The sequence below is a fragment of the Triticum aestivum genome, chromosome 1A (genome assembly GCF_018294505.1).
Source record: "Triticum aestivum cultivar Chinese Spring chromosome 1A, IWGSC CS RefSeq v2.1, whole genome shotgun sequence".
In the NCBI taxonomy this organism is placed as follows: domain Eukaryota; kingdom Viridiplantae; phylum Streptophyta; class Magnoliopsida; order Poales; family Poaceae; genus Triticum; species Triticum aestivum.
In genome coordinates this window covers 555,956,848-555,967,319 of record NC_057794.1, presented here as the reverse complement: position 1 = coordinate 555,967,319, position 10,472 = coordinate 555,956,848, and the positions used below count along the sequence as shown (strand labels likewise).

The 10,472-nt window shown below is 45.6% G+C and overlaps 1 pseudogene; it reads left to right on the top strand.

The window, feature by feature from the left end:
- Nucleotides 1–1,433, top strand: LOC123180937 (ervatamin-C-like; annotated as a pseudogene).
- The last annotated feature ends 9,039 nt before the right edge of the window (nucleotides 1,434–10,472 follow it).

Genomic DNA, 10,472 nt, shown 5'->3' with positions numbered 1-10,472 from the left:
TCGTTCAGTCGACATGGCTTTCTCCCCAGGAGCATGGCCGGCGATCACTGCAATCCTGCTGGTGCACGGCCTGTTCGCTGCCTTCCCAGCGACTTCGGTAGACGTGGGCGACATGCTGATGATGGACAGGTTCCGCCAATGGCAAGCCACGCACAACCGGTCGTACCTGAGCGTCGAGGAGAGGCTGCGGCGCTTCCAGGTGTACCGCGACAACATGGAGTACATCGACGCCACCAACCGGCGTGGCGACCTCACCTACGAGCTCGATGAGAACGAGTTTGCCGACCTCACCCAGGAGGAGTTCCTGGCGAGGTATGCTTCGTCCTACGATGGCGCCGGTGATAATACGGGCATCACAATGCCCGCGAGCGGTGGCGACGCCGAGCTGTGGTCGTCTGGCGGCGAGGATAACTCCTTGGAGGCTCCGCCTCCGCCTAGCATGGATTGGAGGGCCAAAGGCGCCGTCACGCCGCCCAAGTCCCAAAGCTCATGATGCTGTACGTAAAGATAGATCCCTAACTTGATCCAGCATGGTTTTCACTTTAAGTGGGATTTTCATGACATTCACTGAATTTCATTGATTTCACTAGTCTTTGAAATATTTGCCTTTCGGCCAATATATTTCAGCAATTTCAGTAGTACACATGAAAATCAAATATCTATTTAACTTTAAGTGAATATTTCGGCCTTTTGGCCTGAACGCAAACCGAAATTCATTGAATTTCAATGATTTCGGTTGGTGCTGAAAGTTTTCTGAAACTGAAAACCTCCCCGTTAAACCTTAGCTTGTGATTTGTGAAGCATGCACAGTGATTAACCATTGTTTTGTCCCTGGATGAATGGATGCAGCCAGCTGTTGGGCGTTCGTGACGGTTGCGACGATCGAGACCCTGAACTGGATCAGGACGGGGAAGCTGGTGTCCCTCTCGGAGCAGCAGCTGGTGGACTGCGACCAGTACGACGGTGGGTGCAACCGCGGCTCCTACAACAGGGCCTTCAAGTGGATTGTGGAGAATGGTGGCCTCACCACGGAGGCGGAGTACCCATACACGGCGGTGAGGGGCGCCTGCAACCGCGCCAAGTCCGCCCACCACGTCGTCCAGATCAGCGGAAGCGGTGTGATTCCGCCCAGGAACGAGCCCGAAATGCAGCGCGCCGTTGCCGGGCAGCCCATTGGCGTGGCCATCGAGGTCGGCAGCGGCATGCAGTTCTACAGGAGCGGCGTTTACTCGGGCCCTTGCGGGACAGCGCTCGCTCACGCCGTCACCGTCGTCGGCTACGGTGTCGACGCAGGGGTCAAGTACTGGATCGTGAAGAACTCGTGGGGGCAGACATGGGGTGAGGGCGGTTACATCCGCATGCGCCGCGATGTCGGTGGCCCGGGGCTCTGCGGCATCGCACTGGACGTCGCCTACCCGAAAATGGCGAGGTGAATGTACCTACGGTGCATGCATGCGTACGTTCGGAATTAAGTACGCTCACCTACTGTGAGGCAGCAGCATCGATGTACTTCACCGTGTGTAAGTGTATTGTAACGTATAGTATGTATCATCGTCGATTCCACCGTAATACAACATACAGAACTACAGATCATCGTCAATTCCACCGTAATACTACAACATACTGTATGTGGTGCATTGTACGTGAAACCATATATCATGCTCATTTGTTTTTTTTTCGCATTTGCTATTAATTGTTCATGTGGGTGCAATTATTTTTCGCTGCGTCAGCCGATTTTGCAAGAAAGCAAGATGCAGCCCCGAGGCTGAGAAGGGGACGCTGCGACCAACCGCGGTGTGCCCGGCGAGCCCGAGTATGGAGCGAGGGTAGGTGGAGACCAGACAAGATGGACTCTGCCAGTGTTGTTTGCTTAAGTTTATTTGTTTGAATTGAGATGGAGACCAGGCAAGAAAACTACTAGATCTTTGTGATGTATGCACGGTGGTGTGCCAACAAGACGGCGGAGTTGATGACGCCCCGTAATATTCGGCCTTGGCTTCCACAACTGCCTCCTCGGCAACCACTTTTTTTTCTTTAAAAAGGGGCGTTTTATTACTTAAAGGATTTAAGTATTACACTCGGCCTCTGTATAACTAAGATGCACACAGTCAAATAAGATCCTCTCACATAAAATAAAAATAAAGAGGCGAATTACAACGAAACATGTAGAGTCCGTATAACGCCTAATGTGGAGGGGGGCCAATCCTTAGATCATGTTGCCACCCATGTTGGGTAAAAGTATCCCTCGCCGTAGCCTCCAATCGTGTACACACCTCCGTAAACAAGTCTCGATTCTTCACGCGTTGTAAAGAGGACCATAAACGAAGAGTCCCGGTACATCTGTAGATAACCTGCAACAGAGAAGTACTTTTATCGTTAAAAACCTTATCATTTCTACATAGCCAAAGCGACCAAATAACGGCAAGCGCTCCCACCCTGAGAAGAGTTCTAAACCTGTGATCAATCTCATGTAACCAGTTGCCAAATACATTAGCAACACTACAGGGAGGATACAAGCCAGAAGTTATTTGGATGACTGACCATATAGAACGAGCCAATTTGCATTGGAAGAATAAATGTTTTATTGTCTCCCCATGGTGACAAAATACACATTGCGGGCTTCCATGCCAATTCCTCTTAATAAGGTTATCTTTAGTAAGAATGACTCCGCGACGAAGATACCATGCAAAGATTTTATTCTTAAGAGGTATCTTCATCTTCCAGATCTTCTTGTTATTAACAACTGGCACATCGGACTGGATTAACGCTCTATACATAGAATCCACTGAGAATTGTCCATTTCCATGGAGGTTCCATCGGAATACATCAGACCCATGTGACAATTGCACCATGGACAACCGTTGGAGCAGGATATTCCACGAATGGAGTCTGGGTCCAATTAAGTCTCTTCTGAACGTCACATTTGGCGAAAATGATTCCATTACCGTGGCGATAGTATCACCTTTGTGGCGCACAATGTAGTATAGAGCCGGATATTGTTCCCGGAGTGTGGCATTTCCTAGCCACTTGTCCTCCCAGAATCTAATTTCCGAGCCGTCCTTAATCGAGAAGGATCCATAGCAGAATAAATATTTCTTCGTAGCCATTAGACCTGCCCAAAAGTGGGAATCCCCAGGCTTCCAATATACTTGGGATACCGCCTTGGAACCCACATATTTCCTCCTTAGGAGGGTTTGCCATACACCATATTCCGTTAGTAATTTAAACAACCATTTGCCGAGGAGGGCCCTATTCTTAACCTCAAGGTCATGAATGCCCAACCCGCCTTGGTCTTTGGGACGGCAAACCACACTCCATTTAGCCAGTCGATATTTCTTTCTCTCGCTATCTCCTTGCCAAAAAAATCTTGATCGGAAGTAATCCAATCTATGTAAAACTCCTTTCGGTAACTGGAAGAAGGAAATCATATATAGTACCATATTACTAAGTACTGAATTTATGAGCACCAATCTTCCACCCAGAGACAGCAGTTTACCTTTCCAACTGCTAAGTCTTTTTTGCAGTCTCTCCTCAACGTGTTTCCATTCAGCATTTGTGAGTCTCCGATAATGTATCGGTATCCCCAAATATGTGATCGGAAACTGACCCAACCCGCATCCGAACAGTTCAGCGTACAGGTGGGCCTCGTCTTGAGCCTCGCCGAAGCAAAACAATTCACTTTTATGAAAATTGATCTTTAGACCCGAGAGTTGCTCGAATGCTGATAAAATCAGTTTCAGATTTCTTACTTTCTCGAGGTCATGATCCATGAAGAGAATCGTATCATCAGCATATTGAAGTATAGAGAGACCACCATCAACTAGATGATTTACTACCCCATCAATTTGGCCATCAACCTTGGCACGCTCAATCATGACCGATAGCATATCCGCCACTATATTGAATAGCATGGGCGATATCGAGTCACCCTATCGCGATCCCTTCTTTGTCTGGAAATAGTGTCCAACGTCATCATTGACCTTAATGGCAACACTACCTCCAGAAACGAAGCTATGGACCATCGCGCGCCACTCTGCAGAAAATTCTTTCATTCTGAGAGTCTGTTGGAGAAAAGGCCACTTGACTTTTTCATAAGCCTTTTCAAAGTCTATTTTGAGAACCACCCCATTTAACTTTTTCCGGTGTAATTCATGAAATGTTTCATGAAGGATAACAACTCCATCTAGGATGTGTCTGCCTTGCATAAAAGCTGTCTGTGAAGGCCGAACCACATGTTCAGCAACCGAATTCAGCCTAATAGTCGCAACCTTCGTGAATATTTTAAAACTAACATTAAGGAGGCAAATAGGTCTCTATTGTTGTATCCTTTCAGCCTCATTAACCTTAGGTAATAAAATAATCTCACCGAAGTTTAAGCGAAACAATTCTAGTTGGCCAGCATGTAGGTCGGTAAACAAAAGTAGGAGATCCGGTTTGATGACTTCCTAGAATTTCTGATAGAACTCAGCGGGAAAACCATCCGGACCCGGGGCTTTGTTATGCTCCATTAGGAAAACTGCCTTTCTAATTTCCTCCTCGGAGTATGGGGCTGTTAGAAGGTTGTTTTCCTCATCAGAGACCTGAGGGATGTCATCTGTTCGGGTCTCATCCATCGAGAAGTTTCCTTCCTCTGGGGCTCCGAACAGATTTTTATAATAATTAGTGATATAAGATTTAAGTTGCTCATGCCCCTCAATCACTCCCTCATCCTGTTGTAGGGAATGAATAATTTTCTTCCGGTGTCTGCCATTGGCGACTCCATGGAAATATCTAGTATTCGAATCACCTTTCAGGATAAATTGAGAGTTAGAATGTTGGTACCATTTGAGTTCCTCTTCACGCAACATGTTAGCTATCTGTGCATTCGACTGATTCTTGATCTCGATTTCATGCTCAGATAGAGGTCTAACCTCTGCTAAAGCTTCTAATTCATCAATGATAGATGAAAGACGAAGTTTCTCCTTTTTTTAGGATACCCACCGTATGCCTGGCCCAACCACCAAGGAATTTACGTAATGCACGCATTTTGTTATTCCATCTGTGTATTGGGGTAGGTCCGACGACTGGTTTCTCCCACACCTCCTTGACCATGTCATGGAAGCCATCCCGAAGCAACCACCCAAGTTCAAACTTGAACTTGCGTCTATGTTGTGGTCGTGGCAACCCAATAGTTAGAAGAATGGGTGCGTGGTCTGATATAGCCTCGATACGAGGTAGAGCACGAACAGAAACCATAGGACATTTTGATTCCCAGTCAGTATCCATTAAAACACGATCTAGTTTCTCATATGTCGGTTCCGGAAGACTGTTCGCCCACGTGAATTGTCTTCCAATCATAGAAACCTCTCGCAAATCTAGACTGTCGATGACAACATTGAAAAGGAAAGGCCAATGATTATCGAACCTACTGCGGCTTTTCTCATTTGGAAATCGAAGCAAGTTGAAATCCCTACCTATAAGAATGGGATAGGGATTATCTTTCGCCAGATTAACCAATTCACGAAGAAAATCGGCCTTGAATTCATCCTGGGCTGCCCCATACACGGCGACGAGGGTCCATGTGAAGTTGTCGGCCTTGCTACGAATATGGAGTTTAACATGAAACTCACCATCCGAACTAGCCAAAACATCCATAGTTCCTGTATTTACGCCAAGTAAAATGCCCCCAGAACGACCTCTAGGCGGTCACGAAACCCAAGTCTATCCCGCCAGAAAGACGGTTAAGAAGACTTACTGAGAAATCACGTCTCCCCGTTTCAGAGATAGCCAAAAAATCAAAATTGTATTCCCTATTACATTCTGCAATGAATAAATGTTTAGCCAAGTCACGAAGACCTCTGCTATTAAAAAACATTCCATTCATGAGGAAACAATGGGAGATTTAGAACACTTTGCCCTCTTATGGGACTTACTATCTTGTTTTGAACGTGCGGTCTTTGATTTACGTCCGGATGCTGTAAGCTCAATCAATGAACTAAGCCCGGGTTCATCTAGACCCACGTCCGAAACCTCCCCTACTAAATGAGAGAGTAGCTGACCATCTGATGTGGCATGCAACTCCTCCTCATCAGTACGGGAGACATAAGACTTGCTAGAAACACGTGGAGTAACTTTTAATCGATCATATTCCAAATGTTTCAAAGCGTTAGTCGAAATAGAAATCTCCTTCTGATTCTTTCCGATACTAACACCCACATTATTCAACTTAGAAATGATGGTGGTATTGGAAAAGGCTAAAAAGGATTTGGATGACGACATAATACCTCGATTGTCAAGGTTGTGTGCTGCTTTACGCTGCATAGCCTTGGCTAAGGAGTCCTCATCTGTGTCCATAGAACCATATTTGGCAACCGTATGCCGACAACTTCGGCGTGTAGTAGTCAACCCCAATTGTGGTCGTGGCGCCGGCTCTACTGCCGAAGGAGGGGATGATGGTGAAGTAGCAACCCCCTCCCCGAGAGTCTCAACCGCCGGCTCTAGCAACGAGGCCGCCGTTAGAAGCGTGTTAGGGACCGACGTTACCTCGGGCGATGGTTGTTGCGAGTGCGTGGCTGCCGACGGAGGGGATGATGGTGGTGTAGACATCCCCTCTCCAATAGCAAGCGTCGAAGACGTGAATGTTGGTGTCGTAGCGGTCGGTGTAGAAGAGGTCGTCGTCGTCGATGATGAAGCGGCTCTGCACGGCTCCACCAGCTCCTGAACAGGGACGGTCGGGTCAGGGACGCAGCCTCCCAGGACCGGACCTCCCAAACCAACTGTCGTGTCCGCCACCTAGACGCTTGTCGGCTGGGCGGGTGCAACCTGCATGCTGCCCAGGTGCTCGGTTGGCTGGAGTGGCATCGACCCGAGCGCATGCATGTGGGACGGCTGGGTCGACTGGAATGGCACCAGACGTAGTGCATGCATATGAGAAGGCTGGACATGCACATCCTTTGTATTCCCATCAGCTTGTACTGCATGGTTGGCATCCGCCCAGTTGCATGTATGTGTGTCCGATCCTCCGTGTCCTCTCGCGGCCGAGACGCCATTGGGTAGCCCGACCACAAGGCCTTCATACGCCAACGTAGATAAGCCCATGTAAAATCATGCAACATGGTCCCACCCCTTGACTCAACAGGATTTTGAATCGGCCCCAATCGCGTCTCCGTTAATCCCGCTGATCTAGGCGGGGTCGCTACTGGGCGTGGTGGAGACGCCGCAACATCCACGAAGGAGCCGACTACGCCGGCAGCAGGAGTTGAAGACGTCGTTGGCAGGGGGGACGTTGACGATGAGGTCGCTGTCGACTTGGACGAAACTGGCGGCCGAGACGCCATTGGGTAGCCCGACCACAAGGCCTTCATACGACGACGTAGATAGGCCCATGTAAAATCATGCAATATGGGTCCACCCGTTGACTCAACAACATTTTGAATAGGCGTTGATCGTGTCTCCGTCAATCGCGCCCATCTGGGCGACAGAGCCGGCGCTGGAGAGCCACCGCGAACAACTGCGGGCACGTGCTTGGTCGCAGCCAAGAACTGGCCCAACACGGGCGGCGGCGTGATCCGGAGCGGCGGCAGGGGGCCTGTCCATGCGCCCATCCGAGGAGCACGTGACACCCTCAAGCCAGATGCCGAGGATGGAGTACTCCGGCGTGGCGATGTAGTCGTCGTTGATCCAATCGGTGGTGTATCCCTTGACTGATCCTTCGTCCCATCTTCCATGGCATCGATCTGAACCCTGCAAGACATCAACTCAATCTTCCGGCGTGGCCTGAGGTAGTCTCCGACGGCGAGGACGATTGTCTCTCCCAGAACCGTGACGCCGGGGTTGGAAACCCGGCATCCTCCCAAAATTCCTGCACGATCTCGGCCTCCGTCTTCCTTCTCCGGCGAACCACCGGGGTCCACTCTGTAGATGTCTCATCATCGGCTAGCACATCCATTGCCATCCTGATCCCAACGGCCGGCCCGCCCTCCTCATCGGAAGGTCCATAATCCGAGCCGAGGCATGAGAACCGAGATCCACTGGAACCCCCTGGCTTGGAGGACGACGCCGGTGAGGGCACGGTAGCTCAGATCGCCAGCGTTAGGCGGCGCCTGCGAGTCTCCATCCCACCCCGAGCAGCGTGGGTTAGCGATCTGGAGGACCTGGCTGTAGTGATCACGAGGGCCTGGCTGTAGTGTTCGTACGGAGGCAGGGAGCGAGCGGAAGGGTTGGGATCGGGGTGCTCAGGAGATCGGGAGGGTTGGGATCGGGGTGTACTTAGGTGAGTCATTGGTCTCTTCTTTCTACTCTGTCTGCTCTGTCATACTGTACCACTTATTTGGGACCTATTCTTCGAGCTATGGCCTACTGATACTGTGCTCGGCTCCGGCCGTCGAGCCGATGATCTAGTGCTTGTGTTTTGTGGTGGTCGTCTGGCCTATGGCACTACATGTTCAGGCTATAGCTTGATTTTGCTCTGTTTTAATGATCATGGGTTCGGTTTGTGGATGGTTAGGCTCTGTTAGATGTCATGGTTATGGTCTATGTTGATGACAAAATTTGAAGATTGCAACTGCTTACTTACGCTTGCTAAATAACAATCAGATCGTAAATGTCAAAAAATAATGTGTAGTGTAGGTGATGTGCAATTTAATGTATATTTCATTCTTAGACGATGAGGAATGTTGTCTTCTTGACTAGGTACCTGAGTAATGCATAGTGTTTATCTACCATGAACCTTTTCTCACTTATAATTTGGTCTGTTTTGTGTTGTGGTGTGTTTATTAATTAGAGAGATCTGACTCGGCGGTTCTTTGAATATCACATGAGATGATAGCTAAGGGGAGTATGATACGCATGTGTAGTCCCTGGGTTGTCAAGCTCAAGGAAGGGGGGGAGACTGGGATGACCTGGTAAGATCCTCGTTATTCATAAGCTTTGAATTTTGACCAACAACATATACACAACTGATGTGTATGAATTTAGCCCAAACTAGCGTTGCCAAATATTTGGCTAGGCAAGATTTTTATCAAGGTTTCTCTAGTCTATGATTTGCCCAATATTGGCAATAAAATTGAACTAGAGTGGTTGAAGGAGCATTGGCGTGGCAAAAAATTGGCTATAATCCCAAAAAATACTAAAGTGTATAGTCATGACTAAATATTGGCAAGTTAAGGTGGATGGTATCCAACACCTACCCTACCAATGATAAGGTAGAATGAATTATCGACATTGAATTGCCCTTTCAAGAAAATATAAAATGAAATCAAATGGTGAAAAAAATAATGAACATTTTACACAGAAATTAACCTTTTTATAATATGCAAGAATAATCATATAAATAGTGGATTTTATGCAAGAAAGAAGTTTCTTAAGAGGAATGAATTAGTGACATTGGTATTCCCTTTAATGAAGAAAGAAAATAAAATAAACACTAAAAAAATCAAAATAATGATTTTTATAAGGGAGAATTAATTAGTGGCATTGGTATTAGGCTTTAAGAAGAAAGAAAATGAAATAAAAACTAAAAAAAATCAAAAAATGAATTTTTATAAGGAAGAGTGAATTGGTGGCATAGGTATTACCCTTTAATAAGAAATAAAAAGAAATAAAACTGAAAAAATCTAAATAATTAAGTTTTCTAAGGAAGAATGAATTAGTGGCATTGGCATTATTACCATTAAAAAGTAAATAAAATGATATAAATTTTTTTGAAAACAAAATAATGTAGTTTCCTAGGAGATGAGTGAAGAAATGTCTATGAAATTACCACTAAATAAGAAGATAATAAAAAATAAAAATAAATAATGACAAATTTGCAAAAAATTTACACAAAAATTGTGTTATTTATAATATGCAAGAATAATCATACAATAGATGATTTTAAACAAATAAAAGACTTCTCTAAAAATGAATGAATCAGTGCCATTGATATTACCCTTAAAGAAGAATGAAAATGATATAAAAACTAAAAAAATATCAACGCAATGAAGTTTTCTGTGAATAGGTGAATCAGTGATGCTCTAGCATAATTTACAGATATATTATATAGTACTTGGGTGCATACTTACACGTAGAAAAAAATGACAGTTACTCACGAAGAATAAATTAGTGACATAGGTATTACTCTTTAAGAATAAGGAAAATGAAATACAACAAATAATTACAAGTTGTGTACATAATTTACACTTAAACTGCACTTTTGTATAAGATGCAAGAATAAACATATTATAGTGAAATTTTTGCAAAAAAAATTCTCTAAGAAGGAACAATTAGTGCTATTGGCGTTGCCCTTAAAAAAGAACTGTAATAGAAAAATAAAACAATATCAAACATTTATTTTTATAAGAAAAATCAATTAGTCCCATTGTTATTACCTTTTAAGAAGGAAGAAAATTATTTAAAAAAATACTCTTGCACACAACTTTGCAATTAAATTACACTTTTTGTTATATGCAAAGAATAAGCATACCAAAATTGACATAATAGAAAAAGTATGCATA